General features: G+C 33.8%; 1 long non-coding RNA gene across 1 annotated transcript in view; it reads left to right on the top strand.

Moving 5' to 3' along the window:
• Positions 1-15,154, top strand: part of LOC142318150 (uncharacterized) — a 224,883-nt gene extending 209,729 nt beyond the window's left edge. The window contains exon 3 of the long non-coding RNA XR_012754831.1: positions 14,984-15,154. This is a non-coding gene — a long non-coding RNA (uncharacterized LOC142318150). The remainder of the gene's footprint in view (positions 1-14,983) is intronic.
• The last annotated feature ends 794 nt before the right edge of the window (positions 15,155-15,948 follow it).

Raw genomic sequence — 15,948 nt, 5'->3', positions numbered from 1 at the left:
TCATCTACTCCACTATGAGATAATATTTGTCAGTATTACCCAAATACAGCCAACTCCCGATTATCCACGATAATAACCGGGAAGAGAATCCCGAAAATCCAAAATTGTAGCAAAATTGCGGTTGGTCCAAAAATAATATTTTATAAAGTAGTATGTGTTAAAAATCACCTAATACTGTTTTGCAGTACAGTATTTTCAAGCACTGTTGCATTAAGGTAAAATTGTAAATAAAATAAAATACAGTACACTACTACGTTCGTGATGAAAATAATATCCTAAAGTTTATTCAAAATACGTATTAACTTTTAACAAATTTTCAGTACCATTAACATTATACGTAACTAGATTGTACATACATGGTGAATGTACTAAGTAATGCATTAACAAACACTTATTAAAACTACAGTAACTAACGAGGAAAAAATATAAACACTAACAAAAATTTAATAAACTGGACATTTTACTCGTTCAAATATATTATTTTTTAAACACGCGATTGATTGTTGTTTTAGTGAATGAAAATACCTCCTTTTAATTGAACTTCGTAGTTTGCCTCGATTAATAATATCGCATAATGAACTATCGTCCTGTTGTATCCACAAGGAAATGTAGTGTAGCATTATCATATTCAAAACAAGCACTCATAAAAGTAGTAAATGAAGTAGTAAAATGTATATACTGATGAAACTTAACATTTTTACCTTCTTTATAAGTTTTTAAAACTTTAGTTTTTGTGAGAGGCATCGCGGTTAAACTGTCGCGGATAATCATGAGTTGATTGTAGTTGATCTTACTCAAATAGCAGTAAACCGGGTCATTTTTGACAAAAATTCTCAAATAAAATAAATTATTGAAAACCAAAATTGTTAGTTATTAAAAAAACATAATTTTCTCAAACATGGTTGCCGCTGTTATATTAATAAATTATTAATTAAATATTATTAAAAAGTACAAATCCACCTTACTAGCAATTAATTTTGAACTTCCCAAGATTTTTCAGTTCTTAGACCATCTTCAGAAGATTAAAATATCATTTTAAAATAAAGTTAAAAAATTAAAATATTAAGCAGTCATGACTGACTGCTAGTTATGAGTATACTACATTAGTATATCAGTACACTATATTAGTATTACTAGTTACTAGTGTACTATAACTAGCAATCAGTCATGACTGCTTAATATTTTACTTTTTAACTTTATTTTATAATGATATTTTAATCTCCTGACGAAGTTTTAAGTACTGAAAGATCTTAAGAACTTCAAAATTAATTGCTGGTAAGGTGGATTTGTACTTTTTATAATATTTTTAAAAAAATACAAAATAAAAACGTTAAAGAGTGGTATTATTAAAAAGCTATACAGTTCCTACATTTTTAGGATTGTGAGTTTAACTACTAAATTTGATAAAGATGAAAAAATTTCTCACCCTAATAACAGAATCATTTATAGAAAAAGAAAATAGAAATATGGCCTTTACTTGATAAGGTATAATGTGTCTATAATATTCTAATTAATTAATTTTAATAATATAGATGGTTTGTTTAAAATTCTGGCTTAAATATACATAATCTTTCTGTGTTATGAGCTTAGATTGGTTCTATTATTATATAATAGAGTATATTGAAGTCTTTAAACTGTTAAAAATTTGTATTTGCTAATTACTTTGTTTATAATCTATTTTTAATTTTTTTAATGAAATTTCTCTTTTAAACAGGCCATCAACATTTCCTTAATTACGTTAACTAGTCCCAGTGTAGTTATTGTAATCTAAGGCTCCACCTTTCGAAAGTCTCGGTCAGGCAAGGCACTTTCACGCAAGTTACGAAGCATTCATCTCATCCTCTGAGGCAATACCTAACGATTGACCTGGAGGTTAAACAAAAAAGCTCCATCTTTCAGTTTAATACGTTCATGAAAATTTTAATTTAAAATAAAGTTGAAGCATTTAAGTATAGAAACGTTATTAAAATATTTTTTTTACATTTTTTGATACAAGTTTAACATCCGAGATTGAAATAATAGCAGTGATTGTCATATTTTTTTTTCAAACATGGACCGTTGTTTATTCAATAATAATTATTAAAAACCAGTTACCAGCTACTTTTTATATGCATTCAATTACTTTCGGTTACCAAATCCATCTTCAGGAACTCAAAAAATCTTTTATATTATTCTTAAAATAAAAAAATAAAAACTCATTCATCATATGTAAGTCGTTATGTTAAATGTAAAAATGTACAACAGTGGTCGTCATGTTTTTTAAAAAATTATGTCGAGTTAGCGTCCATTCACAATAACGGTTTAAACTTTTATTGTGACTGGACGAAAAGTCAACATAATTTTTTTTAAACATGACGACTTGTACGTTTTTCCATTTTACATAACGACTTACACGAGAAATGAATTTTATCTTTTTATTTTAAGAATAATATAAGGGTTTTTTTTAGTTCTTGAAGATGGATTTGATATCCGAAAGTACTGAAACACATATAAAAAGTTGTTGATAAGTGGTTTTTATAATAATTATTATTATCCCAATAATTGTTATCTTTAAATTTTTGGGCCCTTTTGTTTTCATTAATGCAGTCGTGTGTATATTGTAATAAGGACGATTTGATTAGCCAACCTAAGAGAGCGATTCGATGTATATCGAATAATTACAAAATTTATTGTTATTATCGTCCAGTTTTAGCCGTAATTTCATAAATTTGCATTTTATAACTTCCTTATACAACGTATTTAACAATTAAAGGTTCGCGTTCAATTGTTAGATTAACAATTTGCAGTATGAAATGATTTACAATATGCAATCGTAAAAATTAGAATTTAATTTAATTTTAATTTTCAAAATAAAGTACGTACGAGATAACATCTGGAAAATTTGGATACTTTAAATATTCTAAAAGAATACAATTTTTAATTAAATAGTATTAAATTTCTTTCAATTTAGTAAGATGAAAATAGTACGGGACAATTATCCTTTTTTAAATAAAAAATAATATTAGAAGATTATAAAAAATCTGATTTGAAAAAAATATTAAATCGTATTTTAGCTTCCTACTGAATTTTATAATCATCTTTCCTCAGCTGATGCAATTACGTTGGTGATTTATTGTTTATGAAAGAGTCACTCATTATTTTGATTTTCATGTCTGTTAATTAGTTGTTAATGAAATATACTAATGACTTTAAATGATTTACCAACACATAAAATGTACGGACGTATAATGCATAGTAATGAGCGTGTTCCTTAGTGTTTGTTAATAGCTCACAACAGCTCAGACATTTTAAGTCATGCGTACTTTGGTTTGCAGATATTTCTTGTGCAGGCGCTAATGAACTAATCTTCAATCCTGCGAAATATCAGCAGTGGTGTATAAATATGAACGTCAAAATATTTTGCTTCAGAACAGTTTTGTTAAAATTTAAAATAAAATCCTTAAATAACATTTTATTTTATTTTTTAAATGAATCATCTGTATCCTGTTTTCTCCCGTTTTCAAATTATTAGTAGTAAATTCAAAAAAATTTTAATGGATAAAACATTACTCGGCATAACTTATATTAAATGAGCTGATGTAAAATTTAATAATGTAATCATAAAGAAGACAAACATTGTATCTTACATTTACAACGCATTGTGATTTGTACAATGCATTTTGATTTGTATGTTTAGTGTAGCATTTACTCATGTTTTATGTTGTATTCGATTTTCTATTGTTTGCGGCGCAGGAATAGTACTAACCATTTACAGTTTACCAAATCGAAAATATTTTCTGTTAAAAATAACTTCATCAGTAATACTTTACTATGCATAGTTGAGGTGATACACCAAGAATTCATTTTTTTTTAATATTCCATAATTTTTTTGTCGAATCAGCCGTAACACTTCTGTGTGGGGAAACGACGTACTATGTTCTTTGATTCCATTCGGTTAGGGTTATATGTATTATAGTCGTACTATATGTTGATGGAATCGGTTAACCATTTTAATTTTTTTATGTTCGGTAACTTTCACAAAAAGATATTTTAAATTTTAATAAATTAAAAAATTCTAAAAGGTAACTGTTCTCCGTCTCGAACATGTTAGTTCCATCATCATTGTTATCAAAGTGAGTTTCCCAAACACTTAATTTTTATAGATGCTATTTTTTTTTATTCTTAATTTTTGTTTCTAGAAAGATTCTGGATCATATATTTATAATAAGTCGATTTTTCTTTTTTCTTCGTATCATAAATTGCAATAATTGCATACAAATCAGTTTATGTTTGGCACAAATCAGTTATACGAGGGATTTAGTTTTAAACTTAGCATTTCAGACAACAGAAGTCAATGTTTTAAAAACCAACTTAACGAAAATTAAAATTACGACTCTTTTTTGTTCATCCGGACCACTAAGTGCCACGTTTGCATAGTAGTTGGGAACTTCTTTCGTTTTCCCAATATTTTTTCACTTTGTTGTTTTGTTCCTTGGTCCACTTTCTTCTTATACTCCTCTTATTCTTCTTCTCCGGAAACTTAGATTCTTTGATTAAGTTTCTAAATTGACCTCTATTTAAACTGGTTTGTTTGTTGATTTTTAAAGTTTTAAGATCGTTTTTTTATTTTTTAAACCAGCAATTTTTAATAGTTCTACTATTGTAAAAGTTAAATATTTATTTTGTTAATCTGTTTTAGCTCATTCTGTAAAATTTATAAAAAAACACACATTTATAAAATCACACATTTATAAAAAAAATCTTTTTATCTTTTTTTTTTACGATAATACCTTTTATAAAAAAATATCTTTTATTTTTATAGGATTATGCGAAGGTGACTATTTTTTATATAAATTTCGTGTTAAGTTGAACACTAACGCCAATTTTCTGCGTTCGCTTTTTTGGCACTTACTTTTCTAGAGCTTTTGGGGTATTACTTCTAGATATTTAAATTTTGATACTTTTAATTTCTGATTTTCGAAAATTTTTAGTTTTTATAATTTATTTTTTTATCGTTGGGGAACCATTTTGTTTTTTCGAAAGAAATTTCAAAGCCTATTTTATTAGCACATTCGCTTAATTTCTGGACTTTAATTCGAACTTCGTCCATGTAATGTGCAAATATCACGGTATCATCTGAGAAGGCTAATAAGGTTGTCTTTACAATTTTTTTTAATATCCTATTTTAACATTTTCTGCAATATTTAGTTCTTCGAGTTCTATCTTCCATTCTCTAATTTTTTTCTAGAGTGCAATTAAAGAAGATCGGAGAAAGCCCGTCTCCTTGTCTGACGCCTGTTTTATTTCAAATGGTTCAGAAAGATCTCCAAGGAATTTAAATTTGGATTTTGTATTTGTAAGTTTTTTAATATTTTTAATTGTTTTGTGTCTATTTTAAATTCTTCTAGTATTTTAAATAAGGTCTCGCGTTGTATGGGATCGTAGGCTTTACGATTTATTTTTATCTTTTAATTATACGGCTGGCAGTTGCCATTTTTTTAGATCCTGCTTCTCTGTTCTGAAATAAGATTGTTATGCGGTGTTTGTCAAATATTTTGTCAATTCATTCGTATGTTACCAGTAGTTTTTTTTGTGAAACTACTGAAATCTGAATTTTATTTAATAAAATCATTTCTCTACAATAAACTTTCAGACCATGTAGTGCTCGATTTTCCTTGTAAACGTTTGTATTAAGAGCTTCGTATGTAGTTCAAGATGAAAAGAATCGTTGGGAATGTACCTGTCAGTTTGTACATTTTCTGTAAATATCAAATGTAATTTTATCTTCTTTTTGAATTAATTTTAAAAAATAATTAACAGTTTGTTTTTAATGTAATAGGTAAATTTTACGTTCTTGTTAATTTTGTTATTAACTTTCCAGTATGATGAGATGTGTCAAAAACAGTAATAATACCAACCGCATATTTCAACCATACTCTAGGGAAAAGCTGCTTCTTTGTTTCCAGGTACTATTATAACGAACACTGTTTAAACGATAATAACAGCTTTAAAGACGTTTTGAATCACTTAATATTTGAACTTCATAGCTTTAAATTGTTAGAAATTAATGTTTTTTATAAAAAACATGTACATTTAAAATAGACAGTTATATCGAGTTGACAAAAAATTATTCTCAAACTCAGTTTATAGCTATTAAATCAGTTGCTATAACTATCTTTACCAGAAAAATATTTTTCAAAGGCCAAAAAATATCAAACTTTAAGACATACATCTTGTTCAAAATAACTGTGACAACGCGGAAAAGCAGAACTACTTCAATAATGATCCGAAAAGTATTCCAGATTTTTTTTTAGATTTTAGTTCATTAAAATCTAAATAATTTATAAAATATTGTACGCATACTTTTTATTTCTTTGTGTTTTTGTTTCTAATATTCATTTAAGTTTCATAAATACAAGTATAACTTATATTATTATATAAAAAAGAAGGAGTTGTTTGTGTATTCGAGATAAACAAAAAAAAAAATTAATCATTCGCAACCAAAATGTTTACCCATATTTCGTGGCATAACTGAGAAGGTTTTTAGATATATTTCATCTTGAAAAAAAAAAAATATATATATGTTGTAGTGGAGATCTGCCAGTTGAAGCATAAATTTCAATGTTCTGAATTAATGAACTGTAAGTTTCTATCACTGTGTCAGCAGGGTTTGAACTGAATGATTCGAATCAATAATATTACAAAAATAATACATTTAAAAATACGTGAAATAAAATAATATTAAATAAATTTTAAAAATTTCTGTTTAACAATTCCTGTGGGGACTGCGTGTGAGGCTAGAGTGGTGAGGTATGCGAGCACCTCCTGGGAGGCTAGATTAATCATCACATCAACTGGTAACAAACGGGGTCTCCATGGGGCACTGTTTTGAGAGGTGCAATGGGGTGCTCTTTTAATATCTCTGTCTACAATCGTCCAATTTTAAAAATTCAAACTGGGTATTTGTTAGTAGGTTGAAGGCTAGCGTTTGTACGTATCAGGTAAACTTTTTCTAACAGATCATGGTTATTCGGAAATGTGTATATATATTTATATATAAAGTTTGTCTGTTTGTTTGTTATCGCATCATGCGAGAACCAACCGACCGATTACTTTAAAATTTTCAGGACATATTTGTATTATGCCAGGGAAGGGTTTAAGCCATCGACCGAGGCCCTAGATCTCTCAAAGATTAAGATATTGAAAATATTCATTATTTCTTCGTCCCCCAAGGAGGGTGAAGTTGTGAATTAAAAATATCATTAAATAAAAAATAAATTAATCCCTTTAGTTCATTACTATATATTTCTGCCAGGGTTGTAAATAAGTTATGAATTTTTCGTCGTCAATGGTTTGTATACTTTAGTTATATAGTTACTATTATTCTAACCCACCGGGTTAGTCTAGTGGTAAACGCGTCTTCCCAAATCAGCTGATTTCGAAGTCGAGAGTTCCAACATTCAAATCCTAGTAAAGGCAGTTACTTTTATATGGATTTGAATACCAGATTGCGGATACCGGTGTTTTTTTTTTCTTTTTCCCATCCCCCTAGACCCAGACCCGCCGCAGAAGCATACTTGGTCCTAGAGGTGCCATTGCCTTTAACCTTCCGGGCGACCATGCCGGAGCCGGCTATGTTGTCCCTGGTATGGGGTACCACCCAGTCAACCTGGACTAGGTCCTCTCAATTGTCTGCCTCAAATCAGGAGTCCCCCAAGGGGTCCCCTAACCGGGTCTCGGTATTTATTTGCCTGCCTCAAATCAAAGGTACCCCAAAGAGGCGACCTCCGATCGGGACTCGGTCTTTACACTTTCCCTTCCTACTCATCCCAGGAGTCCCCGTTTACTCATCGGAAGTGAGACACCTCGGCATCGCACTCCTCATGAACGGGGCTGTGCAACCATACCCTAAACTACCCCACTATGTACCATCTTCTTCCTCTTCAAATTCCTCCATTGCCTTCCTTTTCAAAATGTTGTCCACCATCCTAACAATTAGATTCCAGTTTCTAGGACTATGGAACATTGCCTCTATCACATTATCTGGTGTTATGGCACCAACAATACCCAGCAGTTCCCTCCTAGCCTCCTCCCATCTAAAACAGAAACACTGTGTGTTCAACCGTATTCCATTGCTTAAAATACCTACACTCCGGCGACCTCCTCCTCTTCCTGTCACAGAGGAACTTATTAAAGCAGCCACGGCCGGTCAAGAATTGCGTCAATTCATAGTTGACGCAATTCATGTTTCCTGACCAGCCATGGCTTAATCTGAGGCATTAGCCTCCTCGTCCAGTTACCGACCTGACTCCTCGACCACTTTTGCTGCCACATATCCAACATTTCCTCTTTCGTCTGACACTTCGGTTGCCCTTCTGCTCTTTCCACCATTTCGTCCGCTACAAGATCCCATGGCGGCATCCCAGCTATCACCAACGCCGCCTCGGTCGAGACTGTACGATACGCTCTAACTGCCCAAATAGCCAAGGGCCTCCGAAGGCTTAACAATTGGCACCGGGCCTTCTTCTTCTTCAACGCTCGTTTCCATGCTGGAACCGCATAAATGACGACGGACCGAGCCACCGATGCCAATAGCCTCCTTTTCGCCAAACTTGGTCCGCCAATCCTGCTCATTAGCCTGCACACCGCAGCCACTGTTCGTTTACTTTTCTGTACAGCCTCGACCACATGAAGCTGAAAAAATCTCTTATTATCGAACCAGGCTCCACGGTACTTGCCCTGGCTACCGGCACAATCTCCACATCTCCTACTACCAAACTTATTGGAGAGTCAACTGCCTCCTTCCTGCCATAACCACAACTTGAGTCTTCTCTAAGGCCAAATGAAGACCTCTCTTTCCCAACCAGGCATGTACCATCCTCACGGCTTCATTGCCCTTCCTCACTAATTCATCCTCCGTTTTAGCCGATATAACCAGAGACAAATCATCGGCAAAACCGGTCGGGTATATGCCCTCTGGATAAACCAAGCGGTGCACCTCATCATAGGCTACATTCCACAATGTTGGCCCCAACACTGAACCCTGGGGTACTCCGGCTTGCATCTCAATCTTATTCTGGGCCCCCTCAGCACAGCCTAGTACCACTCGTCCACTTAAGTAATCTTGAATAAGGCGCCGCAAGTATGGGCGCCTTATAAGTGAAATTAAGAGAAGAGGGGTCTTCTCTTAATTTCACTCAGGATCTACCCGAATCGCAGTGAGTTAAACGCATTACTCACGTCCAACAACACCACCGCCGTGATGGACCTGGTTCTCCACGTTCCAGATCCCAGACGCAGCTTCATCAACGATCTTCATGATCCTATTTATCGCCGCCGTAGTTGTATATTCCTTCCTAAATCCAAATTGGTTCGGGCTAAAACCCTCCCCTCGCTCATTTTCTTCTAAAAGCCTCATGACAATCATCCGCACAGCAAGCTTCCCCATACAGCTGAGGAGGCACAGTGGTCTATAACGACTCGGTTATCCACTTTCCTTCCTGCCTTCTTCAGCAATGCAACTTTTGCATTCTTCCAGTCTCGCGGAAAACACCATCCAATAAAACCTTATTGAACGCCGACAACACTTGTATCGGGAACTTCGATGCCGTCACCGCCACAACCTCATCCGTAATATCATCCAAACCCGGACTTTTCCTCTTGCTCGTTTTCATTACAGCACAAAACAATTTCTCTTGTGAAAAAAAGAGGAATTTCTACAGCCGAAATTTCCTCTACCTCTTCCTGTTGCCTCCTCGAAAACAATTTCATCAAACACCTCTGCATCACATCACTTGATAGCACCGGCAGCTTCCATCCAAACTTTTCACTAACAATGCGAAAGGCATCTCCCCACCAGCTCTGTGCGATTTAACTGATCGCACAGAGCTCTTTTCTCTCTTCCTATTCATTATCTCACCTTTATACCGCCTTCTCATTAACGTAAGTACTCTGTGCTTTCTCAATCTCCTCACCCCTTCCCCTTCGATTAGCACGCTGCAATCTTCTACGAGCCCGTATGCACTCCAGCCTGGCCATAGCTACCTGGAGAGACCAACACCTTTTCTACGGGGCCTCTTCCTCTGCAAAGGCACAGGCCTTCGCCACTACCTTCGTAAGGAACTCCGGAGTAATCTCTTCCATATGTCTAATTCTTTCATTTATAATACCTATTAGTTTCAGCAGTCCCCGCTCACTTGTAGCTCTCCTAGTGGACTTCACCTCACTCAGCAACCACGAGGCACCAACTTCAAAATATATCGCCTCGTGGTCGCTAAGCGTCTCTTCTTCCTTCAGGACCAACCAACACCTTGCCGTCCTCGCAAGTCCTGATGAAACAAAGGACACGTCTATAAAGGACAGTCTATTTACCTGGACTAGGATTGGTAACTCACCATCATTAAGACAGATGAGTCCCAACCCCGCCAAAACCTCTTCTAAAAGTAGAACCCGTCAATCCTTAATGACTATGGACGCCAGTTTACCTCTCATTCCTCTCGTAACGTTCACCCCAGCCAACTTCTCTTTCACCACTTGTTGCGCCACGTTAACCTTGTCCACCGGCCCTCTTACTCTTATATGCAAGGCCTCACTACCACTCTTCTTAATTGATAACACTTCACCCAATTCTTCCTTAATAACCTCCTTCTTAACTTTTTTCAACAAGTTCGAATAAGAGATACCCTCCTACTTTAAAACTATTACACTAGAACCCTCACCTCTGATCTTCTGCTCACCCTTGGGATCCATCACTCGTGACTTATCCTCCTGTACAAAAATCACCTTCTTCTCATTTCGTCTCCTAGCCTCATACTCCAAAACGTTTTTACAAAGCCAACCAGTACTGTTACTTACAGCCCCGTAAAAACATTTAATTTATGCTCAGTGATTTTCTTTATCGCCAGATATAGGTCTTCAAACACCAATCTCTCGCCCACAGAAGTATCTACGACAATTTTATAGCAGACCCACAACTTTTCTTCCTCAAGCTCACCCAATAACACCTCCGTGTGGTCCTTTCCTACCACCACTTGGACTCGCTTCAATTTACCACTTCTCAGCAGTCAGACATAGCGCGCTCTAAAATCCTCCTCCCCTATTCCGTTTTAGAGTTTTTGGCAAGATCAAATACGACAATAATGTTCTCATTTGACACCCCAAGAACCGATTCTTCCTCTCCTCGCACTTCTCAAAAAACGAGGCGGCCATCTCTTAATCACTAAATCAGGAACCTCCTCTTCTAGTACTCCCTCCTCCACCTGACCAAGCAGCCTCCTACTCACAATATGCGCAGTCTGGATAGCCGCGTCCACTCCACCACAACTTATAGAACCTCCACACGAATAGCCAGAATCCCTCAACTTGATTCTCCTTTTCATTCGCTCAGTAAGCCAGAAAGGGCACTCCTTAATTTCCAACTTCGTGTTGTCCGAAAATGTATCCACTCAAATCCGAGGTCGGATTTTGGGGGGAAGGAGGGATGTTTGGGTGGTCAGGGGGGTCGGGATTCGTCATGATACTGAAGGATTCGGGTACGGATCAAAGGGTTCAGAAGTAATAACAAAAGGAAATTCCCGCTTATAATTCACCTCTTACAATTAGAAACTTTTTTTCTATTCACAAAAATGTTATAAGTCCAACACTTAGACGTAAACAACTGACGTAACTAACCTGCCTAAACAACTCAAATAAATTCTTACTAACTATCTGGTTATGTTGTCCTCTTATACACTGTTCTTTTTGGAAGAATAAAACACTTTTAGAAAAATCGTAATAACTAACCAATCTGTCAACCAAAATTCTTAAAATTTCACACACATGTCCAGTAATAGTCCGCCAACTATTCCGTAATACACAACCAGTAAAAACAACAAAAAAACCAATCACAATTAACCAAGAACGCAGAGTAGTACTCAATACGTGTTACTACAGTATATCCACTCGACTTCCGTTTTTTGGTGTTTAGGTTTCAATTAACCACACATCTCAAAAATGGTCGACCTGAGACTGTACAAGACTACACTTCACTTACACTGATACATATCATCCTCATTCATCCTCTGAAGTAATACCTGACGGTGATTCCCGGAGGGTAAACGGAAAAAGGTTACTATTATTCTATCTTTTGTAATTTATTTTCTTTTTCTGGTTTCTATAAAATCCTGAATACTATAATTATTAATTATCAGTGTTATTCTCATAACTATGAGGATAACCTATAGTATGGGGATTCAGGAGTGGAACCCTCTGGATAGATGGGAATGGCGACCGAAGCAAGCTCCTGCGGCCTTGGGGTAGGCTCTCTGCCCCCGAGGAGCCTTTGATTTAGCTCCCGGATTCGCCTGGGCTGGCTTGAGCCCCGAGGGTCCAGTTTCTAGCTAGACTGGCCGGCTAGTTATTTATATATATATATATATATATATATATATATATATATATACATATATCTGATCAAAGAAAAGTACATTACAAAATACATTACAAGTTAAAAAAGGCTTAGAATCGTTCATTTTTCTGCAGACAACGTAACCTGTTATAACCATATAAGCAACCATTACCGTAAAATAAATGAAAAAAACAGAGAAAATGTTGTTAACGATGAAATTAGTTATGGTTGATATGAGTTATGGTTAAAGGATTTTGAATAATATTAATATTTTAATGGGCTCAAACAATTCTCTGTCAGTTTAAATGTGAATAATATATCTGTTGTAAAACGGAACTCAAAGCAATATAAAAAAATTTTTACATTAAAAAACGGGACTATTTAACATGGATAGTGAAACATTAAATACGTCTATAGTTTAATATGTATTTTACTGAAGTCGCCTGTTAAAATTATTAGAATAAGTTTTTCTAAATATAATGAATTTGAAAATTAATTTAATTTTAATAGCATGATAAAAATACTATTAAATTTTTCAGTGTATTTATCGCGACGTTAAGTCAAAGATTTTGAAGGCAGCAATGTGTATTTTTATCACCGTTGCGTAATTTTAATTGTATATCATCGACAAGTGACAACAATAGTTTTTTATTGTACTCTGCAATTGTCACTGCATTTTATTAAGGGCTCGCATTCAAGCTGCTCATTTATCAGTTTTTTAATTTTTCCAAAATCACAACTTACTATGCTTGAGCATGAAAAATTGGTTCTAAAATTAATATAACTTTTCGCTCGCATCGGTGGCATCCTGACAGACTCCAAACTGATGATAGTGTTGTGTTATCAAGTTTAGAGGGTCTAAAAGATGACCTCCGGTAAAGCCCATCAGGGCTAGGAACGGAGAGGATGATGTAGCGACCGAGATCGTCACAAGGTGGATGTCCTCCCCTACGGGGGTCAGGATGTTATTATCGGGAATGGTTACTATTTTAGTTTTTTAATTCAACCAATCATAGATAATTTTACCTTTATTTCTCATTCATTACATTGCTTTATGCTGTATTATTATTTTAAATAATGTTTACTTATTGTTAAGCTTTCAAGTTTTTGCTTTATATTTATTTTAACGTATTTTATCGAAAATAAAAAAAAACTAAAGTAATAATAGCAATTAGCAGAGTCAATTCAGGTAAAAATGTTATTTCGAATTTTTTTTATTTTTAAAGCAACTTAAAAGATTTGCAATTAGCAAATAACTGATAATATTCATCTAGTTATTAATTTTATTAGTATCTATTATTATTATTATTAATATTTTATATACATATATAACTCAAGACTAGTACACACTAACATTAATAATATATGATACACTTAAAACAAACATTATTTAACAAAGAGCAATATAATTTATGACGGGTTATCTGTTTGCAGTGAATTCCACCACAGTATTTCATTTCAAAACAGTATTCCAAAACAAGATTAAAGACAGGATATAGCCTATTAAGTATTGAGTTATGACGAACTTCAGAATTCTATATTATAGAAAAAAATTAATCCTCTTTTTTCATTTGTGCCCACAACAATAAAAAAGTCTTATTCTCATAACATCGATTTATTTCATTCAAATTAATATGTTCACGGTAAAATATTTCCTTAAATTTCCGCTTTACAAAAGTAAATTTTCTAATTAAAAAAAAATAATAGATAAATAAAATATAAAAGCTTTCTACTTTGGGGACGTACATTGTAAACGGAGATTTTTCCCACTTTCATAGTTCTCCGCTTTATCGAGACAGCGATTTAAAAAGGTTTTATTGTAGTAATTATATTACACTCGGAACGGGTAGTTTACTGCATACTCATCCGTGGAGTGATCAGCACCATAACACAAAGCATAGTCAGCACTAATGAGATGAAATAAATTAGTCGAATATTATTGGGTAGGGATTACTTTATTTCTTTTAAAAGCGTACGAGAAACAGGGAAAGAAGAAATTTAAGAGTGTTAATAGTAGCCCCAGAGGGTGGATAAATCAGAGTGGAATATGTCACCTGACCACCTTGTCATTCAGTTCTTGCTAATTAGCTTATAATGAAATAATGGGCTGATGAGCAACGGTTTTTGCGGTCAAAAGACTTTACAAAACAAAATAAAGACCGTAGTAATTCATACATATAATATTTCACCCTTGCTTCAGACCAAGAACTCAAAGATATCTTTTCTTCAACATGAAGGATTGACATACAGATATTTAATAAAAACACAGGTTCAGCTTTGAAACACAAAATTCTGTACGATACACGAAATAAGGCAATAGTTTGGTACTTGGAGATGGTTTGGAGTTAAAACCCTAATTTTTTTTTTATAATAAAAGTTTTGTAATTATTGTCATGTCTACTATGTATGTTTACATGCTACAAATGGGTTTTTGCTTAATACCCAACACTTGATATTTTTGCTGAAACCAATATTTGGTTTCAATAAGGTAGACCCCCACATACCATGAATATCAAGACGGTAGATTCTTAGACATGTTAAGCAGATTTTACCTTCAAGAATTGTCATTTCCGTGTCTCTAAGATCCCTGATTTTAATGTGTGTGATTTATTGTTACAGAGTCGCCTAAAAGATCTGCTGTAGCCAACCTGCTATTAAAGAGGAAATTATAACCATAATCTGAGAGGAAGTGCCAAAATTTCTGTTGGAATTTTATGCTAGAAATGAAAAAGTTACTAAGGAAATGCAGATCAAGATAAATCAGTGAAGATATAATCTCCTACATATGGATTTGAAGTATGTAATTTTTTAATTTCTAATTATACTATTACTTTTAATTATTTATTTAATTTTTAATTAAAAACTATTCTTAAACGTAATGAAAGATTTTTCCCCTTAAAATTTTTTTTTTTAATGTCATCTCTTGAGACTTTGTAAAAACTAATAATAGAATCGTGACTGATTAGACACTTGTTAATTAATTATGTAATGCTAGGGGTAAGTTCAATTAGCCAGGGGTAAGTTCTAAGTATCCGAAGAACACATTAAAATAAAAACCCACTAAGGATTTAGGCGTAACAAAAGAATACAGGTGTGAAAGTAAGCTTCAAAAATTCCCAACTTTATTTCGTAAAATTAATAACGAGAAAATTAATTTCACAATTAATATGTTTACTATTTCTAATCGTAAAAATAATAATATTATATGGCTGGTGATTAATTTCAGCCCTATTTTACTGCTGGTTGTCATTGCAATATTTAATTCTACTGAATAATGTTATATTAAATATCTATTTTACGAAACGTCTCCAATATCCGACTTGTTTAATTCCGGCAAACGTTTGAATATAATTCAATTTGTGGCCTACTTCGTTCTCAGGAAATCCAACTGAATCAGTTCTCCCCGCCGCAAGTTAGAAATATTTAATTTGCATACAATTTCTCTGCATTTGGGTGGTGCACTGCTCTGCAAGGATTTCAGTGCTGTAGCTTCTACGGCGTCGTTCAATCACAATCCCTTCTGTGCTGGACCGTGCAATTATTTCGTGGAAATGGCTTTCATTAGGGGATAGGTATGCAAGGAG

This window comes from Lycorma delicatula, chromosome 1 (assembly GCF_047948215.1).
Source record: "Lycorma delicatula isolate Av1 chromosome 1, ASM4794821v1, whole genome shotgun sequence".
Lineage (NCBI taxonomy): Eukaryota > Metazoa > Arthropoda > Insecta > Hemiptera > Fulgoridae > Lycorma > Lycorma delicatula.
Note: the sequence above shows the minus strand (reverse complement) of the source record. Positions and strands in the feature narration are given on the sequence as shown.